This window comes from Lytechinus variegatus, chromosome 1, assembly GCF_018143015.1.
Source record: "Lytechinus variegatus isolate NC3 chromosome 1, Lvar_3.0, whole genome shotgun sequence".
Taxonomy (NCBI): domain Eukaryota; kingdom Metazoa; phylum Echinodermata; class Echinoidea; order Temnopleuroida; family Toxopneustidae; genus Lytechinus; species Lytechinus variegatus.
This window is the reverse complement of record NC_054740.1, coordinates 43,164,560-43,191,878: the sequence shown is the minus strand read 5'-3', so window position 1 is coordinate 43,191,878 and position 27,319 is coordinate 43,164,560. Positions and strand designations below refer to the sequence as shown.

Below are 27,319 nucleotides of genomic sequence, written 5' to 3'. Positions count from 1 at the left end.
CTTAACCTTTTTTTTTTTTTTTTACCAAAAAAAATTTGATTTTGTATTATCGAATCTGTTTGAGTGAACTCACTGGACTGGCAAAAACCACACTAAGTCTAAAAATTTGCACAGACACATGAAAAACCTTGGCCTGTCATTTTTAGATTGAAAAATGAAATAGTACCATGTCTCTACCTTGCACAATTCTTGGATTTGACGACCTCTCTGGAAATTCATTTTGCAAAATGTGAGGATTGTATGCAGATGAGGCCTTTAGTGCTTGAAATAAATGATTTTGTTATTACATTTTAACACTGCTTTAAAGGATCTATTTGCAGGTGTAAAGTTTGTAATTGTTCCATGATGTGTCATGTAGAATCAAGCAGATGTACACGCAGACTAACATTTGTTGGGGCACCACGCTTGTCGTGCAAATAATTGCATGTTTTAAAAATTAAAGCACAGAAGTTCTGTGTTGCACCTGAGCACAGAATTAGAATGGGAATTTATCCAAGTTAGTACAACAAACTTGTACAAGATAGACATGAAAACTTAACTGCAGAAACAACTGTATCTTTCCAGTAGATCCAGTCATGAAAAAAAACCACAACAGGTTAATCACACACAAAATACAAGGAAGAATGTAGAAGAGAGGTCTTCATAAGCATGATCTTTTTAAATTTATGACAGTAAAATTTTTGTTTTCATAAACAATTTACTGTACTACGATTTACCAAATATGAGAAATTGTTATTAATGTTGATCTTAAAAATGTCACATACTGTATACCTCTGGGAAAATGGTACTGATAATCTAGGAGGGTAAGCGCAATTCTTCAGCATTCAAGCCCTGCTCCTTTTACAGATTATGAAGGCATGAGACAAATTGTGCATAAAAGTTAGCCAATTTTATTTTGAAGGAAATAGATTATAAGGATACTGGATATGGATGGCTGAATTTCAGCCAGTGATATTATTAAAATTCACCAAGGACTGACAGATCTGATGTTCAAGTACAGATCTAACCTTAGTATCAGGGGAGAATTACATGAAAGAACTTGACAGTTGCCCTATGATGCTAATGATCAAATAGGCAAGATTAATTCCAAATCCACCTGTGGCTGAATCCTCCTTCGTTCAAAATCTCTTAAATTGCCAGACTTTCTTCCTCAAAGAATTAATCACTTTGTATAATTGACTTGAATGAGTATTGTTGCACCATTTGAAAAAACTTTGACAAATTAAGTGAATTTCTGGAGGTTACAAGGATCCGGCAAAGACTGTTCTACCTGGCAGGTTCTCTTTCATAGTAACTGGCACCTGTATGCTTAAATCACTCTTTCAATCAAATTCAAGGACATTTTGCAGATCTGACAACTTGTCAGACAAAAAAATGTTGATGATAATTGCAGGCCTACATGTACGTACATGTACATGTATGATCTTCTGATTTTCTGTAATTAAAATGTCTTGTAATGGCTTTTAACCAAGTACATGTAGGCCTGCACTCTTGTGTTTTGGGTAGTTCAAGCGTTTCATCAGTTTTGTCTGTTGTCAGACACTGCTCTGCATGGCATCTGGTTTAGTTTTAATATACATGTAGTTACATGTATCCACACATACATGTACAGTGATAGTACAATTTTATACATGGGTGAGTGAAATGATGTACATTATTGGAATGGGGGGGGGGGGCAGGAACTGGATGGTGGGGGCACCACCACCCCCTGCATCAAAATTAATGCTAATTTGTTTGAATAATTTATAATTATTCTGAAGATCTAAAACTTCAAAAATTGTCTTTAGCCTTTATAGAAGTGAAATCCTTACTTTATCTCTCATTATTTTCACTCATTTTCATTTTTATTTTTTTACTTTCCTTAGCTTGACTTGTAGTTGTTGGTTTTTAATATCAGACAATATATTTTTTTATGAATGATTCAGGGCATGACATCAGCAGTGATCCGTGATCTGGGATACATGTACACAAAATATAGCAGGCCAGCATATTTTTGCCTGATTGGTCAATCAGATTTTGTTTATAATATGAACTTGGGTTACTTGGTAATCCTTGATAATTTCACTCCTTTTTTAATAGCTACTTGCCAAACCAGCAACCGTGACTATTTTCGTGTATAAATTGGTCATTAATTGTTTATCATTTATCTTGGTGGAGTGAGGTTTTTTTGTTTATTTTCCCAGGTCACCAAAAAGGTGGATATTTTAGTGGCCCAGATGACAGGATGTGTTCATTGTCGGGCACGCAACAAGAATTGTATCGAAACTTCATTGTAAAATGACTGGGATGGAATAACACTTGTCATAAGAGCCTTGCACGTAAACTTTAATGTTGACCTGAAAATGACCTTTGACCTTACCATGTGACCTCCGACTGCAGCATAACATGCAGGTTGCCTAGTACATCTACCATCCAAGTTTTGGTGAAATGTAACTTACAGTTGCGGAGTTAGGTGACATAAGAGTCTTGCATGTAAACTTTAACGTTGACCTCAAAATAACCTTTGACCTAACCATGTGACCTCTGACTGCAGCATAACATGCATGTCCCCCAAGTCTATCTAACATCCAAGTTTGGTTAAAAATTGACTTACGGTTGCGAAGTTAGATGACATACATGTAAAAGAGTCTTGCATGTAAACGTTAACGTTGACCTGAAAATGACCTTTGACCTTACCATGTGACCTCCGACTGCAGCATAACATGCAGGTTTCTTCAAGTCCATCTACCATCCAAGTTTGGTTGAAAAGTGACATACGGTTGCAGAGTTAGGTGACATATTAAAGAGAGTCTTGCATGTACATGTAAACTTTAACGTTGACTTGTAAATGACCTTTGACCTTATCATGTGACCTCCGACTGCAGCATAACATGCAGGTCCCCCAAGTCCATCTACATGTACCGTCCATGATTGGTTGAAAAGCTACTTACGGTTGCGGAGTTACATGTAGGTGTCATAAGAGAGTCTTGCATGTAAACTTTTACGTTGACCTGAAAATGACCTTTGACCTTACCATGTGACTTCCGACTGCAGCATAACATGCCAAGTCCATACATGTACCATCCAAGTTTGGTTAAAAAGCGACTTAAGGTTGTGGAGTTATGTGTCATTATATGTTTGTGACAGACGGACAACATTTGGATCCCTACATGTAAGTCTCGCCTTCACCTCTGGTGGGTGAGACAAAAATGAAAAAAAGAAATAAAGTGGAAGTCCTCTTTTATTTTTGACCCTGGCTGGTTGAGAATTTGATGGAATCAATGAACGTTACTGACTACTGGTAGCTGCCAAAATCCCGAGCAAATTTGTCAGTGAAAAAAACCTACTACATGTACTACTATTTATTTCATGAGACACTCCTTTGATTCTGATCAATCAATGAAATCAACACCCATTTTCTCACCAACCATACATGTAATATCAGAGTGGTTTGGGTTTTTTTATTTGAAATAGAATTTCAATTTATTTATTTATTTCTTTATTTATTCATTTATTTATTTATTTATTTCCAGTTTTATTCTAACAGAGCAGCCCTCTTCAGTTGACAAACTGCAATCACTGAGGGCCCTGCACAATAAAAAATGGCAGACAAGATATGTACCAACATGCTTTATAGTTTATACAGTGCCACTGCAGGCCTATCAAAAAAAGTTTATAGTATTATACACTAAAAAAGCCCTGGGAATTAAAAAATATACAACATGTGGGTATTTATAATCTTGGATTTGGGTCTCATTTATCCAATAAAAGTAAAAGTTTTGACAGCATGTTACTATTGAGTGAGCACTGTCCATTTTTGTATAAAGCTCGCAGAAATCTGTTTGCACAGAAATGCTTGTTTTCACGCTGTGTCAAGGGGAAAGGGCGAAATCAAACTCACCCTGCGAAACATTTCACAGATATATTTCCCTTGCACTTTTTTTAGTCAATTGAAATTATAGGATACATTCAAGCATTTTGTAACAATTTTGCCACCCAAATGAAATTTTAACATTTAAAGCACAATCTTTAACCTTTTTGTGCTAGCTGGATCTGAGGACATAACTGAATCTGAACAAAAGTTTATATCAGACATCTCAAGCATTTTTCCACCACGTACATGTAAGGAAAATAACATCTCGATGGCCTCGGTGTGTGGGGTGGGGCGCAATGCAGTTGTGCACTCTTCGAAGTGTTTTTGGCAAGGAAACAAGTTTTAAAAAGTAAAAGACATCTTTAAATCAATTTTACTAGCTAAATAATTTAGCCTAAATTCAAAGTGTTCTTCATGATTAAGGTCTACTTTTATTTGCATTTTATAACTATCTCAAAGTTCTGCGCAAATCATTTTTCACTAACTTTTCACAAGTACAAATTTAAGTGGTGCTCACTCAAGCGGAAATATATTTCGACAGTTATATCGTCATTTGCTTTAATAAAAGGATCTGTACCAATGTTAAAATGTGGAAAAATCTTCAGGATATTACAAATGCGTAATTTTACAGGATTTTTTCAAAGTGTTAACTTTTTTTGATACGTACTGTATAGTGCATATCGCTGCCAAATGTGTCCCTATGCGTTTAATATGAAGGAGACAGAAAAAGCAACTAAAAATGAGAAATTTTCTTGCAATCGTGTAAATGAACATAATATTATAACTATGTATGAACATAATATTATAAATATGTATATTCGTTTTTTAGCACTTAGAATTTGAGGAGAATTGATAATTAAGGAAGAGGTGACCAATGCTTGATTATTAAATCAAGATTTTTTTTAGATTAATGAGGAACTGATATTAGGGTTTAGGTAGGTAGACATGGATAATGCCTGACATTGACTCCTCAATGCATTAAACTTACTAAATGATTGTTTTTTCAAATTTTTCAAAATAAGGGTATTAGATTTTTATTTGATGACTAAATTGTAATTAATGTCAGCCCATCCTTGCTTGGAAAACCATACATTGTTTGTAGAATTCGCAATGTGAATGATTCTTATTTCAATGCCAAAAATTTTGTATAGGTCTACTGTGTTTATTATTTTGCTTTAACATATCTCTTGATAGGTTTTATTGTTTTTTATTAAAAACAGCTTTACAGTTTAAAAGTTAAACTTCCACTTTACCCTTGAAATGTTATGAATTTATCCTTCAAATTATTGAAAGTCTGGCAATTCCATGAAAAGGGGTAAGACGGTGTATTGAATTATTAAGAGAATACTCAAAACGAAAAACGTACTTGCATGTGATTGCCTGCATTGTTATTAAAGATATAATTATTTTCCTAATAATCTACATACATTTTTGTAATACTGTCCAGTTGTTTTAAAGTAACATATGGTTTATGTCTCAAATGACAGTTTACAGCTTTGCTTCATGCGCATCTTTTGTAGTAATACCAGGCTCCCAATTATTCCACATTATGCAGCATGAAGCGGGGAGCCTCCGTCTTTATCAAGGCTTCTGTCTTTCAAGTTGACTGCAAATGCAAACAAAATCTCAAGATTTACTCTCCCCCACTCAATGTAAATGTCAAATTACCTGGGAGACAATATACTTTTGAATATTGATGGGAATTGTTTAAAGATGTATTAAATAACGGCTGCACAATGTCGGTGTATGGATCTAGCGAGGGTTGATGGTGTTTGAAGCAAGGGATGTGATAATTTCTGTGGGGGATTTAAACGATTTTCCTTCTGCAGCTCCGTTTCCACGTTATTTGGAATTCAAATGGTGCTATATGAAAATAATTTATTAGGGATTGATTGCCTTTGATTTACTTCCATCATTGCCTGAATAGAATTTGATCAATTACAGTAGTAAATTGCTTTCACTTGTTTCTTTCTCATCACTCTTTTATGTATCAATGATAGATTGTGTCAAATGTTCTGAATTTACTCATGAATTTTATTCTACATACACTAATGATTTGATTTGATTTGATTTGATTTTATTTATTCATTTCCACATTCGAATAACAAAAGCATATACAAACTGTGTAATCATTTTTTTCTTAGCATAACATATTAACCAAATGATATAATTGATAACATATACCTATATCTAATAATCTAATTTAAATATATTTATACCTGATAAATTTCTTTTTTTTTTAATTGTTGCAAAAAATAGAAAAAAAATCATATACATACATGTATATCAACATAATACATTTTGAAATGTGGGGGACCTTCATCTAATAAGCTTAAAGCTTGAAATTGATGAAGGCCTCAAAAGGAAAGGGGAAGGAAAATCGGACAAACAGTGCAATAATTGGAATATTACCAAAAAAGTAGATAGGGAAAGAAAAATTAAAATGAAGAATTTATAATCATGTTGATATTAAAGTTAAAGTGCGAGAGTGCAAGTGCGCGGGGGGGGGAGGGGGTTGTAATATCGGTTGGTACGTAACACAGGTGATAAATTATTCCATAAATCTGCACCGAAATGTCTAATTGATTTGTGTGCTATTTAATATTAGTTTTGGATTTGTGAGATGAAATTTGTCAGAGTTTCGTGTTGGATAAGAGTGGATGGTGTTGTTGACTGAACATATTTTGAGCATTGTAGCACAAAAATATCAATTATCTTTCAGGTCTTTAACTAAAAATTTTTACTTTTCATTTTTTTTTTAATTTACCATCATTCATTTTTGACAAAACTTGTGCAGAATGAAAATAAAAGTATGTACAAGTAGCACAGTTTATTAAAAGGGGGTAATAAAATTTGGAGGAAGTAGAAAAAAAAACAAGTACATAAATGTAGATCTTCTTCCAGAGACAAAAAAATCAAGAAATGCCAATTGATTTATTTCACAAACATATTTTGCCCTCGTCATAGCGCTAATTTCTTGTAGAATGCAATGTTTCTTTGGGGCGACAAATGTTTTCTAGAGTCACCCCAACTCTTTTGCGTAAAGAACAGCTCTTCAAATGAAAGAAATAACCCACAGCATAATTTTGCAATGTACATTTAGCAATTTGTCTTCATTTTTATGAAGATTGATTTTTCATTTCCTTTTTGGTGATTCAATTTTTTCATCATTTAACAGGACATATTAGGCAGTTGCAAAATGTCATCAAAATATTTATTTCTCTGCTTGCATACACTTTATATTGTACATATAACATATTGTACAGCCCCATGCAATGATTTTTGTGTCATGGAGAATTTATATCTGCGAACAAACTATTATGCATGTACCTGCATAATTTATTATAGAAACATTTGATACATTAATTACTGCATCACTAATACTCTTACTCAGACAGATTGCATACACACGTATCGCATGGTACTGGCACCTTTTTGTAACCTAATATTTGGGGTATAATGTGAAGAAAGATAACTTTGAAAATGTAAAATTTCCATTGTACTCTCTCAGAGAAAGGTAATTTTCCCTTTCTAAGCTTCCCTGTTAAAATTTGCATTTCATCAATTAACTGGACATTCTCCATCACTGGCAATTTTCAGATAAAGCATTAGAAACTTGTCTCTTTCATAGTTTGTTAATGTACAGTGTAGATGTAGTCATAAGAATATAATTCCATTTAATTTATTTATTTTAACTTGGGCCTATTGGGAAAAGCGCGGTTTACGCAACAATGGTGATGATGATGATGGTGATGATGATTAAGATAACGATGATGATGACGACGACAAAGATTATGATGATGAGTATGATGTTTAAATGGAGGGAAAACTGTACATGTCATGATGTGTAATATTAAACTGTCATTAGTCTAATGGCAAGATGCATGTAGTCTTATTTATCTTTCTTGATCAAGTGGGTACATGTACATGTACATGTATAAAAAAAAAACAGAACTGATTTTTTATCAGATATGTGGAAAGCTGAGCACTCTCATATGATGTCATGTAAATAAGGAAAAATAAAATTCTAATAAGTTTTTTTATTATTTTATTGGATTCTAATGATTTTTTTTCTGGTATTTTTACAACAAACCATTTTTCAGGGTGAACTTTCCCTTTAATGTCATGTAGTATTAATACAGTTTATAGACAGATACTGATTGAAATGCATGTAATGCAGTACTACAGTGCAGACAGTTCAGTACCTGAAATGAGATGTGGCAATATGCTTTTAACTGGGATGGGCAGTGTAAAAGGTACAATGTATTGAAAACTAGATATCGATTTGTCCCTTTATGTGTATTTTTTTAAGGTCTTTGTCAAGCTGAATGAACTAGCCCTGATGACCTTGGGAAATATTGTATTGTCTTTCATAGCAAGGATCAGGGCGGGTACATATGAAATGCAATGTTAAAGCAGGGACTTAATATTGAGACCAGTATTGATGAGAAAGTGGCTTGATATAGCACATGCATGCAATCATAATGGATGTACATGTAGGGTAGCAGTAAACCTGGGGGGATGGGGAATAGGGAGACATATTCCCAACTACCCCCCCCCCCCTCCAATTTTATAATTTTATACAGTGCCTACATGTAGGTAATTCCCCCTCCCCCATGTACCAAAGATCTCACTGCCAATGTGAGGATCTCTATATAGCATATGATCGCAATATTCATGCTCATAACTTTCATTGTTATTTGTCTGATTTTTCTCAAACTTTCGTTGATCTGTTTCTCTGATTTTTCACACAAGCTACTTGTATCTTGTTTCAAAGGTTTCATTCTCATTTCTCCCAACCCCATACTATCCTTTTTATTTGTTGCACACTGCCTAAATATAAACCCCATACTATATGCTTGGCTGGGGTTAACACCTTAACCTCGGACTATCACAAAGCATAATATTGATGATTTTGACACAGCATGATTTACACTCACTTTCGACCTCCGTGATATACATGTACTAATGCTTAGCCCCACTTTTCCTTAGCCCAGTTTCTTTTCACACTGCACAGTACTGCAACTGTGGTGCTAGCACCGCAATTAGCTGGCTTACCCTGCTTTTCATGCAGGGCCAGATAATGTAGTACCGTACTATTTCCTGTGCTAGCCCACTTTGCTATTAAAAACCAGGGGCTGCGGAACAGTTTTCAAAGTGGGGGGGGGGGGGTGACATGCAAAAAAATCACAATCAAATGGTCATTTTAACATTTTTTATACACGGTTTCAGCCCCTGTAAACATAGTGCGAAACTGAAGTGGGCTATTATTCTTAGCCCCACCAATTTTCTGGGCCGAGGGAAAGTGTGGAAAGCATAAAAGCTGATTGCCAAATTTTGCAAAAAATGCAAAAATTAAGGCTTGTTTATTTTCATTCAATTTCATTCATCAAATTTTTGCTTCTTCAAAAAATTAGTGATGTGGTATATATTGCAAAGTGTCTGTCTACACTGAATATACTGCACATATACACACTTTCAATAGAAAAAAAACAATGAAAAGAAAAAGGCTTTTAGAGTTTATTAGAGGTATATATTGCAACTTTTCATTTTGATTATGAGCACCATGATTGGCCATACATGTATGCATTATATCACTGACATGTCTGATGGGCATCATAGGCTTTAATTAAAATAATATCTATTTAGATATTGAATGCAAATGACATTCAATTGATTGAAAAATCCAGGGGCAGAATGAAGGATGGTACATAATACATTAGGGTGCAACACATTGGAATTTGTGCAACAAAGATAAAGCTGTATGCAACCTCGACTGGTAGACCAATGAAATATATTTATGAAAATAAATTCATAGTGTCAAAGACTTTGAAAAGAGTTGAAGGTGGGTAGTTGGGCAAATTTAGCATATAACACATCTCCTGTTTTTAAAGAGTATAACCATTTCTATAAGTACTATTAACCCTACAATTTACTGTTGAAAAGCTGAAAATCCAAGGAATTAAAAAAAAAAAATACCTACATGTACTACAATATGATGGCGATGGCAGTCAAAAGCTACATGTACTAATCATTTTAATAATTAAGAAAATGAAAATTAGAGTTTCAAAATTTCAATGCCATTACCACAATGAGTTTACTTTTAAACCTTATTTCTACATGTATATTGCACAGGTCCTGTGTGAACCCCAAATGTACAGGCACTAGTAAAAAAAAGAACCTAATATTAATCAGGACTAACAGATAAACTCTGTACATGGCAACTACTTTTAACATGAAGATACACAACATAAGTGTTCTTCTTCAACAGCCATAATACTCAAAGCAGACCATACCACAAGCTCACTTTATGGAGTAGTTGGATTACACAAGAGTTTTATCATAGACAGCTATGATATTATTGATTCATAAATCCAGAAGAGAATGTAAAGAAATTATATGTAATCAATATAGAAACAGATGTTTGTGATTCAAACGTGATCGCACAATCAGTCATAACTTTGAAACAACTGCTTTTTGAAACAACACTTTCAAACAACACTCTTCCGACAAAGAGTGACACCTTCCATGGAGTAGAAACTCACACCCTATTGTTTTAATCTCTGGAATGGATAGTGCATGTGGTGTATTAACAGAGGGGTAAGGTAATGGCAGCCCCCACTCAACTCAATCATATATTTTTTGCCTTTATGAAGCGTTTTTATTTTTTTTTCTTTGAAAGGATGATCCTGTTCGACACAGTCACAATGTATATGATAGAGTACAAAGTATGAATTTTGGTTTGATAAAAATTGAGATGAAATTAGTGAAGTGTCCTTTGGCAAGGCATAAATCCAAACTTAGCCACTCTCCACCCAGGTGTGGAATGCATGGGTACCCCTGGTAGGAAGCGAAAGCAAACATGTTTTCCAGGGCTACAGAAAGAGGGAGGGATGCTTGCCCCATATTTATTTTTTAAAAACTTTAGTAGAAAAAAAAACGTAAAATGACCATAGATATGTAATTGTGTTTTTGCATGGTCTCTTCAGTGGCTTTTGTTTGCTTTAATTTTGAACATAATTCGCAGTTGAGACCAAAAAAAAATATTTTTAACTATGATGTATATTCATGCATTCATTGTTTTCTTGAAAATTCAATATGCTTCTCTTTGTTTACAAAGGACATTGTGCAAATTTTCTGTGGAAAAAATATGACAAAGATGGAGTTTCATAGAGTTACGATCAATTGGATCAATTGTAACTCTTTGTAAGATGGGGCCCAGAACTCTTGTTGGAATGCTCCCCAGGGGATTGGAAAAAGTGCCAGCCAGCTACATGTACATGTAGGATCAGTTGTATTAACTGCCAAATGTTCATAAATGCAGAAATATTATCATTTATTGAATTGATAAATTAAATGTGGCTGCTCTATAAACCTACTTTTACTCGCTTCAGCAGGTGGAGCCCTTCATAATCAAAATTGCACTTTTCAAAATGAGAAATGAAATTGGTTTTCTATCCCTCTTTATTCCCTCTCTTCTTTTTCAATTAGGAAAAGGAGAGATGGGATCCCTTTTGAGTTGGTTGTATTTCTGTTTTATCTTGACAAAGAAATAAATGGTGCTCACGCAGGTTGATCATGCCATAATTATTTTGCACAGCAGTAGTACTTGTCCTTTTGGAATCTCACTGATGCCTCTTGAAAGTTAATTACATTTCATGGAAATAATATATTGGATATTTAGCCTCCACTTTGTTCTCATTTAGTGTACTCACTGGAATGAAAGAAAATTGATATGAATTTTATAAGATGAGTGAATTTATTTTCATATTTTTATAAATACTGTACAATAAACAGGCTCATTTCAGTGTATTGACAGATTGCATTGTAGACTGCCTTGCTGAATGTACTGCTTGCACAACAAATATCTATTTAAAAAAAAAATAGAATGATTGTCAAGTGAGTAAAATATTGCAAAATATGTAAATGGAAATTAAACATTTGTTTCCAAGGGATCAAAATAACACACATAATTAGGTGGGTTGGTTGGTTCGTTTGTTAGTTAAATGTCACTATTCCTATTCACTCCTGTTTTATCAATTGTGTAATGCTCTAAAACAGATGATGTGTAGGATATGAAATGAAAATGTGTTTTACTGGGATAAAATTTGCGATACAACAAGAAAATTTGTTTTCTCATTTGCCTGTCAAAATAAACACTGCTCATTTTTTCAAGCGTGGATGGGATGCTTAGACGAGTTTCAGGATGTGATCTTTGTCTATATATTAAAAGGGTAGGAAATATCTTTTGGGCAATTTCATCATTTTGGATGGATATTTCTCTTATTGAATGGCTATGCTGGTGTATATAGATATTTGATTTCCAAACTCTTTACGTGTTCAAAAGGCCATCCTAGTACTAAAAAATTAATAAGTAAAACGATACCAGGTATTAAGCAGTACCAAGTAAGGGAAATGGAAACCCCGAAATATTCCACTCGTTAGGGCCAATATTCCACTCATCTATCTGTGATTCATGGAATATTTTCCCAAACTCTTGGAATATTTCTGGTATTCCATTCTGAGCCATCCATATCATGATTGTGTCTCAGTGAAAATATTGATTTTCCAAAGTATGCTTGAATATTGTTTGTTTGTGACAGATCTTGGAAGCAATATAAGCAAATATAATTATTGTGTCTCAGTCAAAATATTGATTTTCTAAATATGCTTGAATATTGTTTGTGACAGATCTTAGGGCTACTCTAGAAGTAGTGGTCGCCCCAAAGCATGCATTTGGGGGAATTTAAGGGCGATTTAGGCTGTAATTGGGGCAAAATCACCCGTTGCCCTCATATTTCCTATGCTAATACAGATTTCTGATACTCAACCTCTTAAGTGTTCAAAAAGCCATCTTTATAAAAGTAAAAACAACATGGAGAGAAGGTCCTAGACCTTGAAAATATTCATAAAGAATCCTCTGCTGAAAAAAGGTTTCAACAACCACTACACTTTTGCAAGAATTGGAATAGATCTACATTTACTTTACCAAAGCTTTAATGATTTGTGATTTTTAAGGTATTCCCATCTAACTCATTAGAATGCTACTTTTTCTCCAGAATGAATTTAGTCCATAATGCATAAAGAAGAAAAAAAAGTGTATTCCCTCTGGAATACAAGGCTACACGGCATATAATCCCGAAACACTTTAAACTTTCATACATTAGTAGAATTTTTATTTTATAAACCTGATCAACACAGTCTTGTTTATTCAGTTTATTTTAATTTGGTCTAATGCCAATTCGTCCATTACCAACTTGTGTACAATCATTTGGTCTACCATCAGTTTTTCCACTATACATATGGTCTAACTGCCACTCCATCTACTCACCATTTTGTCCAAAAACCAGTTGGTTCAAATGCCATTTAGTCCATAAACCATTTGGTCTACTTGGGCAAAATGAATGAAAATAAAATGGATTAGACCAACTGGCTGTGAGACGAAATGGTCATTGTTTAACTGGTAATTAGACCAAGTGATGATTGGTCCAATATAATGGACCAAAAGGCAAGTGTTAGACTATTAGACAAGTGGACGAATTGGCAATTTACTCATTTATCCTATTCTTTGTGAGTTACTGCACACTAATGGTGCTAGTCAGATTCCATTTACTTCATCTCTCCCATGACAGTGATGCGTTCCCATGGCGATGAGATGATATCTAAAGAATATGCAGTGTGGCTGAGTGATGATAAGGGGTCCGGTTTCCCCTCTCCAATGTCTCCTTGCATATAGGGTTGCCCTACAGGAGAGGTCACAGGCCTCTATAGTCTATACCACCCACCCCCCCCCCTTATACACAGGGAGTTAACAGGGCGATTTGGCCCCCAAAATGCTCAAAATTGCCCTAGAAAATCCCCATTCACTGAAATGTTATAGCTTATCCAATGTTGCATATTTAGGCAGAAGTTTGTGAAAAGTAACCCCCCCCCCAGTTTTTTTTGTTGGGTGATGGGGGCGGCGGCTCCTAATGCTAGTCACATGGAACAACAGACAAATTATTTGGCAAATGGCTCAGGAAAAATGTGTATAAACTGCTGAGATATATAAAGCGAAATAAACTTGCAATTCAATCAAATGCTAGGTAATTTTTCAAGCAATATTAATACTCTGTCCCGCTTAGATGCTTTTGTGTTATCTTCAGCGTTTTAAGCTAAGATTTCATGATTTCACAAAGTTCAGTTTACATTCATATGCCAAATCTACTAAATACTTTCCCATGAACCATTTGCTACATGTACATTCTTTTTACTTTAAGCTTGTATTTGCTCTGATAAAGTCCTTGTGTTAGTGGCGATGTGAACTGCACCAGTGGAGATGGTATGTTCTAATTGGGGAGATGCTCTCGGGTAAATCAATCTAGATTACTTTAAGGTCCTACTCATCTTTCTCTTCTTGCATACTTAATGAGTCCAGCTGTACTGGAGGTTATATGTACCCAGCTACTCTTGGGTAAGCCTATATCTTTCACGTCCAGCAAGTAATTGGAAGTGGTGCTGAGAATCCATTTGCATTGTCACGTATACGGATTGTAAAGGCTTTGCTACCTTCCTTCAGAGGTACATGTGTCTAATACTAACAGTGAAAATGCTGTTTAAAATACAATGCTGGCTACCTTACAGTAGTTGTTTAAATGGTTTAAACAAGTATTTAAAATATTCAACTACAAAGTTTATTTTTAATACCTAATACCCCTTTCACAAACCCATCCTCCAATTATCCGCCTAAGAGTAATGCAGATAATTCAATAAAAATTGCATTCACAAACTCCGAAAATAATCTGCACTATTTTTTACGAGCGCCCGACCTGAAAAAGGCGGATAATTGTCATGACAACTGCACACACCCCCTCCGATGGGGTCCCGTTGGGAAAGGGTGACCTTGTGATTGTGACCGCACCATGGCAATTATCCGCATTACTTTGGAAATGCGTTCATAAAGTCAAAATCTAGTCCCGATGCCGCTATTATGCGGATAATTGCAGCATTGAAATAATGCAGATAACTCTGGTCCCGCTCCGATTTTACAACCAAATTATGCAGATATTATGAAAGGGGTATTATTCTCAATAATTTGTGAAAGGTTCATATAGCACAACAGCATTTTATGAAATTTTAAACAGTTCTATGTGAACCTTACAGTAGTTATTTAAATGGTTTAAACATGTGTTTAAAATCTTAAACAACAAAGTTCTATTTTAAGATTTGATTCTCAATAAATTGTAAAGCATGGTTGTTCAAACTTTGAAGAATTGAATTGAATAGAATTGAAAAACTACTTTAATGTTAATGTAGTAAACAGTATTGTATGAAATCATAAACATTGTTTTTACTACTGTGTGTAGACATTTGCAATTTTAGTATGAATTAAATTGAAATACATCCCGTACATGGATTATCTATCCATTGGATGATAATTTTCCCATCACTATGAACTCAATACAGTTGTTATTCCTAGAATCACTATACATTCATTGATTGCAATTAACTTGTAAGTTGTATGACTGAGGTGAAGCAAATGTTGTTTATGCCAACCTCCAGTGATAGGGTGGCGACCTTCGGTCACATATGGCAGGGGCTGAGTTCGGCTAGCTATAGGGGAAGGCGGGGTAAGTTGAGCATACATGTAGGGGCTCATTGAGCCACCATCCCTAGGCTAATAATGAATGAGTCAGACATTGCTGTGGTGTCATGTATTGATGACCTATTACATAACCCTTAACCCCACCACATTGTTTTCAACTTTGAAACAAAAAGTACTTTTTTAGAGGGAAAAATACAAATTTCAGCCAAAAAAGTAAAAAAAAAGTGTATGAAATTGATCAGTGCTTTTTACCCACACACTTCTTTAAATATAATAAAGAAATAAGATAAATATCGTTAGTCCAGGTATGGATTCTCATTCTTGTCATAGTGTTTTTCATGATGGATGTATACATGTAAAGAATGTGTGGATGTGAAATTATCGCATTAAGTTTGGGCTGGGATAAATTGAGCCAGCCAACATGGGGCTAGTTGAGCCATGGTAATTCTTATGGTAATGTATAATCATTAAAAAAAACCCTTAGAAACCCATATATGCAGGCAGAAAGGAGCTATTAACTCACATGACAGTTATTTTACTTTTTATAGAGGATGTTAGAATTTATAGAGAATTAACAAGTGAAAAGACTGAATAATTTACATGCTGGTTCTTCCCACATACATTTGGTACATAGTTTTCGTGGCTCAACTTACCCCAGAAGATGGCACAACTAAAACTTACCCCACAGATGGGGCAAGTTGAGCCATTTGACATCGTTTTTTTCAAAGGTCACAATGACTTTCATTGTGGGGGTAGAAAGTTATTTATAGGTGAAAAATATTTCCCCAAAATCAAATTTAAGTTATTTCTACAATATTATTAGTCATATCAATTCTATATGCAATATGCAAACAGTGTCACAACTTACCCCGCCTTTCCCTATACTGATTTCACAAAAAGGTACATTTTAGTTATTTCACAAAAAAGTACATTTTAGTTGATAACTTCATGATTTTCATTTCAAAATTAATCCTTAAGGGAACAAGTTGTTCAATGCCTGCAACTTTAGGATAATTATGCAAAATACACCTCTCAGTTTTCTGCATTTATTGATGCCAATCATGGCTGGTTTTCCTTCATTGGGAAAGCAACTGACCAAGTTCAAAATCATTTTGAGCTATCTTTTCCCAATTGATTTTTGATTGATTTCTTATTTCAGTCACCACCTCATTTGGATTTGTGTTGTGAAATTCTTGTTTCGGGTTGACTACTATTAAATTCAGTGATCCATCATCATTAGCACATGGCTGTTACATTCATAAATGATAAATTATGTAGTTCATAGTCCTATCGGCAGTGTTTTGATGGATGAATGAACCATATCCAGGTTTCTGTATAAAATAAATTGTTCATCATCAGCTTTTCAAGAAGAATTAAATGCATATGCATTAGTATCTATTGTGTTCTTTGAATGTATATGCAGCCACCAAATCTAGTCATTACCAACTGTGGCAAGTATATGTCATATCTAATGCTGACCCATTTTATTAACAGCATAGTATATACATGTAGTATAGGCACTATCACCCAATCACTAAAAATTTTCTGATTGGGAAATCCACTTTAATTTAAAAAAAAAACAAGTACTTGTACTTTAATATGTCTTCCAGTGTGAAAGCAAGTATCAAGAACTCTTGTGGGGATTTATGATTTTTTTGTGTGTGAACGTGAATTTCTAGAACTTTAATGTGAGACAACAGAATAATATGTACCAGGATTTTTAAAAAAATCTAATTTTCAGAGGCTACTTTTCACAGTAAACTACCTGATTCTGGATCATTGCATAAGCGTGAATTTGTAAATTACTTGGGGATTTACCAGGGCTGTTTTGATCATTTTAGTGGCGAACTCACCCTCAGCCCCTATTTAATTTTTCTGTTACTGGCTCAACTTACGATACAGTAATTGTATCTTAACCAGTTAGTGTGAATTTGAAAAAAATGATCACATGTTTTGATTATGGAATAAGTTTTGAAAATTTTCAGATATTTTCATGTTTGTGCAGATGTGAATATGCCTTGGTCAAGAAGTTTGCATTTGTACAGTCGGTGTAGAGATGAAATGTCTTTGGACGAAAAACGTTAATCAGTCATAAAGGTAATGATGGATGCACTGCAACTGTGTTTAGATCAGCTCCCTTTTAGCATAGGAAATACAAGGCAGAGGGGAGATTGATTGCTTCTCCATGTCCCAATATTAAAGGCTTTTTAAAAATTTCAATCAGGGAAGTTGATGAATTTTCTAGGCTACCCTTCAAGCAACATTTAACTGTGCTTTTTGTATTTTATCTTCTGACAACATGATTTGTAATACGTTTATACAGTGTACCCCAACCCTCACATACAATCTTGTGTAGACAGTTTAAAAGTATTTTTCAGTGCTCCGTTATGCATTTTGTGGATGACATTGCTCAATTTCTTGTGTAATTCTTTTCCTTATTTCAATGATAATGGACAATTTTTCTTCTTTTTTACAAGGATTTTTTGTAAAGAGATTTTAAAATGATGTTTATTTTCTACTTGTTTTGTGAGTACTTGTCAAACAACAGAAATAATGACAAATTAATGTTCATGTTATACTTTAATACTGATGGGCAATTCTAAGAAGATCGTTAAGGTTGCTCTTAAAAATGAATTAGTCAAAAATTGATTAATGACTGCTGAGCTGCTCCCAAAATTAAGATGAGTAGATGCATTATGGATAGGTCCACAAGGGAGATTATCCTCATTTTTAAAGGTTGCAATATGCAAACTTGAATAACCGCAGAGATTTTCTTCACCAAGAGGGAATCTTTGTAAAGGGCAGGAAGGTTATAAACTTCCTTGAAGGTTTTCCCCCATTTTCCTTTCAGCTCCTCCGGTTGTATCCATTAGTGGATAAAAAAGTGTCCTGAATAATTTATTTGATGATTTGTTTCCAAGTGTATTTAAGCTGGCCATTTGCAATACATCCTAATTGTATTGGCCAGTTGCTGGGTTTATATTTAAAGGGATGGTCCGGGCTGAAAATATTCATATCTTAATACATAGAGTAGAATTCACTGAGCAAAATGCCGAAAATATCCTCGAAATCGGATAACAAGTAATAAAGTTATTGTAGTTTAAAGTTTAGCAATATTTTGTGAAAACAGTAGTCATGAATATTCATTAGGTCGGCTTATGATGTCACATCCCCACTTTCCTTTTTCTTATGTTATTACATAAAATCATAATTTTTTCATTATTACATACTTGTGTGAATTATATGTTTCCTTTAATATAATGAAGTATTAAGTTGCAGCAATAAATATCTAATGCACAGTGCACTAAATCAGTTGTCAATCCAATTTTTTTAGTTCTTGGAGGACAAAATTTGAATAAACCTGATTTCATATACATGTAATAAAATACAAAAGAACAAGTGGGGATGTGACATCATCAGCCCACCTAATGAATATTCATGATGACTGTTTTCACAAAATATTGCTAAACTTAAAAATTCAATAACTTTGTTATTTGTTATCCGATTTTGATGAAATTCTCATGCTCAAAAGGATCCATAATTATGTGAATTGAACATGTATGAATGTGTTTTGTTGGTTGAGATTATGATAAGCTACGGTATAGCATAATTTTATACATTGATATGGAGAATTACATGTACATCCCCCAGATTAATAGGTAGAAACTAGAAGAGTAAAATGGGCTGTCATGCATGTAGTATTTGAATGGGATTGATGAAGGATGAGAAATGCTTCTTGTGAGATGTTCTCTACGTCACCTGCCACTGTTTCCATAGTAACGAGATAGGAATAGCCCTTCAATTGGCTAAATGGGAAGTCCAGTCAATTTGCATTTTATGACTGAAGTGAAAGATGACATTTAACATAAAGGTTGGCATTTTTTTATCACATTTTCCCCAAGCCAATAGTCAATAGTGGCTGTTATTATTATCCTAATGAGCTCATTACTTGGGAAAGGCATAAAAGTGATAAAACTCTGTGTGTGTCATCTTTTATAAGGAGTAGAAAATCATAAAATCACTGAAGTACACCGTTTTGCTAGTTTTTCCTGTTGCCAAATGATGATAGTGATGATGATGGTGATGATGATGATGATGATGATGATGATGATGATGATGATGATGATGATGATGATGATGATGATGATGATGATGATGATGATGATGATGATGATGGTGATGATGATGATGATGATGATGATGATGATGATGATGATGATGATGATGATGGTGGTGGTGGTGGTGGTGGTGGTGGTGGTGGTGGTGGTGGTGGTGGTGGTAATGATACTGATGGTCATGATGATGATGATGATGATGGTGATGTTGGTGATGATGATAGTAATGATGACGATTATGGTGTTCATTATGAGAGTGAGTGACATTTTTTTTCTGGGGGCATTTAAACACTTTAAAGAAAGGTTTTAACTTTAGCCTTGTTTTGTCTGTGCAAGAAATATGTTGTATAATTCATCACCAAACAGGTTTAAACATCTGAATGCCAAATGAGTTGGTTAATTGAATACATGTACATTGTAGCTACTGTTGGCATGTTTGTACCAAATTTACATATAGCTCCTCATAAATGAATTATTTGACCTTGATTTATTGAACCAACGTCTGTGTCACTGATTTTGAATGTGAGCTTTAAAGTGAGTTCATATCTTAGTTGGATAGCCAGACAGCCAGTGAAGAAGCTTTAGAGAAAATTTATTAGGAAGCTTCTTAGGACTGTTTCATGAAGCATCTTGTCAGTGATTTTTACTGACAGATGTGCCCTTAGCAAATCAGAAGCAAGGATTTCAGTAGCTTATAACAGTTGTAAGTCTCTGACTATTGATTTCATGGAATGCTCCATAGTTTTTTTTACTCAACTTTAATGTGATGCTGAATCTTGTATGTACATGTATTAAGAGCGGTCTATATCGCATTGTGTTTAATACCATACTTGTCATCAACATGAAGATTCTATCTAGCAGTGCCATGAGTGCATGTTTCTGTGCATGAACTGTTTAAGGTAACAAAAATAGACATTCTTTTTTAGTATCCTTAAAATAAAAAAAAATTCCTGCAGCAGAGTCTCAAGAACACCTGTAATCTTACCAGATTGAGTAATCTTACATTATATCATATAAAATTACAGGATATTGGTATTTGTTGTATGGAACCTTACAAATTTCCTTGAATAAAACACCCTTTTCCCCCTTTTTAACAGACCTGTTCTGTTAAATTGCAGAAAAATTCCTGTTTTATGAATTTACAGAATGATTCTGTTATTGCTTTCTGCAAAGTCTTGTTTTTTTCTGTTAAATCAGGGGTTTTTTTAACAGTGTAGATATTGGGGGTTTTAAATCAAATTTGAATGCCTCTCCATTTTAATATTTGAAGCTTGTTTTGATAAAAGATGAAAGAAACTGGTCACATAAAACTTTTAAAGCAAACTTGGATCAAGCAATGAAGGAGTTGTCCAATATACAAGGGTATCAAAGGAAACTTTTTTCCTGAGTGTCATGTCCGAGGGGTACAAAAAAGGGCCATTTTTAACTGAAAAAGATGGAATTTTATTACATTTATCCTGTTGATTATGTCTCCCAGAGAGGATGTAAAGCTGTCAGTCCACTAGTTGTGTGAACACTTACATGTGCATGTACCTGTCTTCCAACCTATCAGATGTTTTTAATAAAGCAAGCAATGCAGCTGTCAATTTTAAAAATGATATATCGTTCTGTTTTTTTTTTCAAGTACATGAAAGAAGTTCCTTTATAGTAAGAATTGCATGCTTCTACCAAGTGTGGCAGAGAGGAACTGCTATCGCTCCAATTTGCAATTTTCTTTTTGTGGCAGGGATTATGTTTGAGAGTTCACATTACATGTAGGTGGCGTCAGTCACCGGCATCCTCATAATCATCAGTGACATTCTTGATTCTGTGCAAAGTCAACCACCTCCCCTCCCCCTTCCCGTACCTCCCGGACGAAATGGGAGTGTAATAGCCTTGGGAGTATGACATCTTCCAATTCCCTCGGTTGCCATGGTGACCCACTTCCTATGTCTGGCCTGGTGGGGTCATGTGACTCGAGGTCTCGTCAGCATTCACCAAGTCATGACGGGGCTCTGTGGCGTTTGTTGACAGCTATGCGCAAAGGGAGAATCAGTGTAATGGGTAGGAACGGGCTTTGCGCAGCTTGGTTAACCATGCCCAAACCGTACTGTACATACAAATCCATCTCGGTTTAAAGGTAATCAGTGTTTCCAACTGTTATCAGAAGAGATACATGTATCTGTGTTTTGCTGTGAACCCATGCACAGTGCAAGTATTTATTCAATCTTTGTGTCAGCTTTAAATGTATGGTACTTATATAGGCAAAAGTCAATTTTTTTTATCTGCACATTATTGCACAAGAGGCTTTAAAGACTACATGTATACAAGTGTTTGTGCATGTACTTTGTTATTGGGGCTTCATTTATTGCACTTTTTCCAAATTAATTGTGTGTAGCAATTAATTATATTTTTTCAAAATTCTCTAATTAATTTGAATCATATACATGTACATGTACATGTACATGTACATGTATGTTGTACGAAACAAACAAAAATATATATATCACAGAAATAAAGATTATTAAACAATCGAGGCACATTTTGTTTCTTAATTAAACATGTATGCATACAGAATGCGTGTACATGTATTAAAAGCAGCAGGAAAATCATCAGAGTATTTAGATATTACATTGTGCTCATTAATTTCCTTATGCATGCATATCCTTCCATAATCACAAGTCAGAAACGACTTTTCTCAGATGTGTATCTTGTCATTTACTGAATCGTTGCATGGATGCAGTTTCCTAATAAATCACTCAAATCGGTTTGTTATTGAAGTACAATGAATGCACGTTGGCCAATTTACATTTGATTTGATCCATGTCATAAATTACGTTGTAACAAATTGCCTTGGCTGCGCTCTGAAATGGGACAGATCGGCTTGACTCTCGACCATCCCCCCTGTCTGTGACATTTACAATCACATTCCCTCTTTAGGGTGTTGATCCAGATGTTGCTTGCGGACATATTCAGGCAAATTTTCCTACATTAATTCACTCCGGCCTGTCATAGCGTTGGCTAATGAAATAGATGTGGAGCGGTGGCTTCTTGATAAGTGACATAATAATGTTGCCCTTTGTGAATACATGTAAGTGAAAACTGTTGCTTGTGCAAGGAAGTGGGAAGGAGAGCATGCCTGTTTTTAGATAATTACAAATGTTAACTTGCAGCTGATTGTATGATCCACTTACATGTTTACTTGTTTTTATCCTTCACTGATTGTAATGTACACCATTTTCTAGTATTTCTATTTTATTGTACTATTTTTTGCCATTTTCTGGTTTTGTAATTCATTTTAGTTTTCAAGGGCCTTTGGGGACATTTCAGGGGCAGATTTCTCAGAGCCCCCATTTAATTCTTTCCATGGTTCAAGAACTTTTAAAATGATTGTCCAAAATTCATGTTTTTAGTACAGTACATGTACATGTGCATGCATGGAAACAAAATGAAACAAAAAACTGTTATTCTTGCCAACCTGAAGCTTGTTGAGTTTCAAAGACATACATGTAGCAACATGAACAAGTGCTGATTGGATTATATTTTACATGTAATTGTTAAAAGCTAATGACATCGATAGGCTTGATATAATATTAGTAAAAGTTTAATGAAATAATTATTGATGAGAAATATTGATAAATGAGAATAGTAAACCAGTCTTTTGAACCTTCAATTTTCTTTAAAGTATAATTTTGAGAGAATATTAGATGGTATATTTATATGCAGGTAGGATTTGTAGTCTCGATTTTAGCTATCCATGATGATTAAAATGATGATCCCTTTTCTATAGTACACATACATCTAGTTACCCTTATTTTAATCTATTGCTGTGATCTACATGTACATGTACATAATTTTCAGGAGATATGACTAGTGGCACGTACATGTTTATAGGACAATTCCGTGTGTAGAAATATATGTAGCGAGGAGAATAATGAAAATGCTAACAACAGCTACCAGTGATGACATTTGACAGTACATGTATGAACTTCATTTCCTATTTTATTAAATTAGTGTGCTTTCTCTCCACTATTCATTCAATCACATTTTACATGCAATACCCAGGTACATGAACAGTATCTGTAATTAAATTGCATCATGGAATATTTATATTATCGTATATTGGATAGCTCAGAATGTAACACCAGAGATATTCCATGAGTAGGGGCCAACATTCCATGAATCGCAGATAAGTGGAATATATACTGAGTTGAAAATTTCTGGTAAATTCCATGAAATAAAGTCAAGTATTATTATCTATCCCACCCCCCCCCCCCAAAAAAAAAAGTGATTGAGAAATTCATAACACAATTATGGTCTCACAAGATCAATTTGATCAAAGAAATGGGACTTATAGTTCATAATGATGACAAAGAATCATTGCGCTCGATGTCGCGCATCGCATTGCATTCATTGTTGTAAGCATTATATTTTATGCATGCCATAGGTTATTCGTTGGATTTAGGTTCTTTGTTCAATACAATTGAACAGGCAATTGATGCAGACCAAAATACATGTACATGCAATACATCCATCGCACAAACACTCCATTGTTTTTATTGACATGTACGCTGTAATACTTCATATTCTGAATTTCAGAAATCTTGCCTTGTACCTGTGTGATCTTGACCTGATTAAAAGGTGTCACATTTGTGAGAACTGCACACTTCTAGCTTCTTGTTGGTATTTTTAAGTTAATTGTTTAAGGCTCGAACTACTGTAAAGAGGTTACACAATAAGCAAGAGAAAATAGAAGGAGATGATTGTGTTTTGGGTCATCTTTTCAAACCTGAAATTAACTTAGTGATGAAAATATATAATTCAAAAGAAAGGACCAGTATACTGACAGTGTAAAATTTATTATTTCTAATTGGTTAGAAAGATGCTTATACTTATAGTGACCTATGGTCTGTCAGTTAAAATTCAATAGCATTATTTTGTAACACAGGAATATATATGGATACCACAGGGGCTCTGCTCATTTTCACAGCTGAAAGTGAAAAGATCAAAAGAGCCCTGGAAAAAATGAAACAAGTGCCCTGGAACGTCCCCATTCACTGCAATATCTATCCAACGTTACAGCTTTTGGGAGTAGATTATGAAAAGTAGCCCCACCCCTCCCTTTTTATTAATGTCTGTTTTATTACGCATTTGGATGAATTTTACTGTATTTTCAGTGTGGAGCTCAGAAGTTGAATACTCTCATTGCTGACAGACATATTTGTAATTTGTCCTGCTGAACAAGCATGATTGAGACAATAAAAATGTAATGATTAGGACTGTACCTCAGCGGCAATAAATTGACTATTCTAGGGCACCATAAATGTATATTTGATGGAAGTGGATACCATTAATTCTTGGTCTATATCTAATCCATTGAAATAGATTTTTAGCTGGTAGGTTGGGAATAGCTCACTTGTTGTCTAGTTACTAATTTCAGAGCGTGATTGTGACATTTTGCAACATTCATCATTCACTATGTGCATCAGTGAATAAATATCTCCTTGTCTGATTGCTATAAATATTTGCAATCAACATTCAATTCACCTTTTTTTCTTGGCTGTTTCTCTAAACTCTTTGTTTATTAACTGATATGCATGAACATTGTTTCAGAAACATTCAGGTACATGTACATGTAGTTTGTATTGAATTAGGTATATAATTTTGTCATATGCATAATGCATATTGGGGGATTTGATTTTGATTTTAGCAATCCTGTACGTGAGTTTGGAAAATATACTGTGAAGCTGAAATTACATTGGTAGAACTTCACAGTCATGAAATGGAATATATTTATCTGGTCTGATACTTGCTGGAGTCTGGACATAACATTAAATGTTACAAATTTAATAGAAAGTGTTGTCATGCAGGTCTAAAGGATAGGATTGTGTTAGCCAGGGAAAAACATCCAATGGTGGAATTTTCCAACAAAATTAAACGCTCTTCTACATGTATGTTTACATGTTTACGTTTACATGTATTGTAGTGAAGAATAACTATTGTGCAAATGGCATTTGACAAATAGTTTGATGACCTTTCAGTATTGCAGCGTAGGCCTAGACGATCCTTGTTTTTCTGATGTCATCAAAGGAAGCTCGGCCCAATATGAAAGTCAATGTGAAGGTCATGCCTGATCTAGGTTTGCTGGTTCCGTCATTTGTTCTCTTGCTGTGGGCTTTTGTTTTTCATGCATGGTTGCCTTAATAGAGAAACTCAATATGATTGAAAAAGCCAAATAAAATGAATTTACTGTTTTAGTTATTTCATTATTTTCTTTTTCCTTTATCTTGGTTGCTCTTTGAATGATCTTGTTCATAAGATTTTTCCCTTAACAAATATAGATTGAACAAGAAAGATACATGTACAATGTATCAATAGTGTTAGTACATGTCATGCATGCCAAACTAGACTTTGAAAATGTTACTTATTGTTTCATGAAAAGAGATGTTGATTTCTTCATGTATTTTTATTATACATGTAATTCAAGATTAATATCCTGTATGTATGATGCTTTTAAAGAGCATCTTAAATGAGGAAAAGAAGATCTGGGGCCTAACACAAAACTTAGCAATTATCGTAGAACTTTTTTTTTTACAGTTGATTCCAAATTAGTGTGCTATTTCTGATATGGCAAATTATCTGATCTAAACAATCTTGAGATTATTTGTGATAGAGACACAATTAGCAATTATCGCGCTAGTTTGTAGGATCAATATCGAGATTGCATTGACTATCCCGTTAATTTGCAGGTACAGACGCACTCTGGATTATTTTTTCACGGCGTCAGACCATAATGCATCGATGCCTCGCTCGAGCAGGAATCGCTCTTCTTGCGATTTTGGAGGCTGGGGTATCTTGATTCTCGAGATTAATCGCGAAGAGGGCCGATCAGGCTAAAATCGAGATTGAGTAAGCTCAGGCTGGTGCCGCACCGCCACGAGGAATACCATTCCCAGAAGCTAATGAGGCAAAAGATATTTTATATAGCCAATGATCTATGTATCATTGGCAATGGCCTGTTCATGATATATTCTTTAGCTGGTGAGGTGGAAAATCATCCAATGCTAAATTTGCAAAGACTGCTTTTGAAAGATGTTTTTTGTTGTCATTGACAATAGGTATACATGTATATGCACTTTATGTATCTTTACACAGACAGTACAGTGACAATATTTGTTTATCCACCAAATGATTTCTTGTTTTATAATTTAAATTTTGTGATGTATGCCTGTTAGTGTTCTAGTCAATGATGCACTTTGATGCAGGCTATGATCGACTGAGCAAAAGGAAAACCTTATCCTTTAATAGTTCAGCTGCTTTTTTCATATCAGAAGATGTGTAATTTTTACCATTTTGTACTCCAATAATTTGCTGTCAGTCAGTTCCAATATTCGACCATTCATGTTAAGTGTAACATACTGATGGTGCCGCTCAATATTGTTTGAACAGGTGTCATCTCTATTCCTCTCCATTGCCTCACTTTCTCTCTTGTGACATGTCATTTGATAACATAAGTGAAGACAGGTCCATGGCAATGTTCACATGGCTCTTTAATGACATTGTAGTCATGTTGGTGAGTTATCCAGCTGTGACAATGTTCATATGGCACTTTAAGTCATGTTGTTGAGTTATGCAGAGCTATATACAATGTACATGTATATGTTCATATGACATTTTATTTACCACTATGCATGTCATTTGGCATACTCTGCCTGACGTCTTGTTTACTTCAATAACAGGTACACCAGGCTGAAAATATATTGATATATGAAATGAAATTAATTCAAC

The 27,319-nt window shown here is 34.5% G+C and overlaps 1 protein-coding gene across 1 annotated transcript in view; it reads left to right on the top strand.

Annotated features, from left to right (window-relative positions):
* The window catches only part of LOC121414731 (ras-related protein Rab-33B-like), a 31,784-nt gene that overhangs the window by 777 nt on the left and 3,688 nt on the right, over window positions 1-27,319 (top strand). The gene's annotated exons all lie outside the window — the stretch shown is intronic.